The sequence below is a fragment of the Frankliniella occidentalis genome, unplaced genomic scaffold (genome assembly GCF_000697945.3).
Source record: "Frankliniella occidentalis isolate FOCC.00 unplaced genomic scaffold, Focc_3.1 Scaffold244, whole genome shotgun sequence".
Classification (NCBI taxonomy): domain Eukaryota; kingdom Metazoa; phylum Arthropoda; class Insecta; order Thysanoptera; family Thripidae; genus Frankliniella; species Frankliniella occidentalis.
Genome location: NW_026267370.1, coordinates 252,855 through 253,617, shown reverse-complemented (window position 1 = coordinate 253,617; position 763 = coordinate 252,855). Strand labels below are relative to the sequence as shown.

The following is a 763-nucleotide window of genomic DNA, read 5'->3' as shown; positions in this document are numbered from 1 at the left end:
AAACTTTGGTAAGCAGAAGAATTTTTGGCTGAGCGATTAGCGAAGCCTATTACTCCACTGATGATCAAAAAGTTTCGCGTCTGTTTGTCTGTGTGGGGGGGGGTGCATTTGAGCAAGCCTGCCCGTCGCCGGGCTGCATGCCTATTAGCCGAGCACACACACATGGGTTTCGACTTTTGGGGACGGGCCTGCCTTTTGAGATTCCAAGGAGAATAGCCAGAGCAGTTCTCTCACTCCCACTCACTACGCCATGCCATCCTTTGTCTACCGGGCGCGGTGCCTGCGCGTAGGGCTGTGCGGTGAACCGGTTTATCGGTGATTTTTTTGGTGATTTCAAACACCGCATCACTGAATCTCGTTTTTGAAATCACCGGTTTACCGATTTCTAAAAATCACCGGTTAGTTATTGTTCACCGGTAAGGCACTTAACACAGGTTAATCACCAATCACTTTATCCGCACTTATCCGACTAATTGCTTTTTTGTTCTAGCATGATTATGTTCTAAAAGTATATATTTAAAATGCCTTTCTATTTAAAACAGACAAAATCAAGAATAAAACCCCGAATTTTCATTGACTTAGTTCTGTAACTGGTATAACGGATATTTTTTATAACCTTCATAGAGAAAATAATCGGTGATTTTTAAATTACCGGTGATAACAAATTTACCGGTTTTAACAAAATCACCGGTGCAAAAGTGGTCACCGATCACCGGAAGAACCAGCGGTGATTCGAAACACCGTCACCGTTTTCAAAATCCAA

At 43.0% G+C, this 763-nt stretch overlaps 1 protein-coding gene across 1 annotated transcript in view; it reads left to right on the top strand.

Annotated features, from left to right (window-relative positions):
* The window catches only part of LOC127750718 (ATP-dependent DNA helicase PIF1-like), a 42,661-nt gene that overhangs the window by 33,810 nt on the left and 8,088 nt on the right, over positions 1 to 763 (top strand). The window lies entirely within an intron of this gene.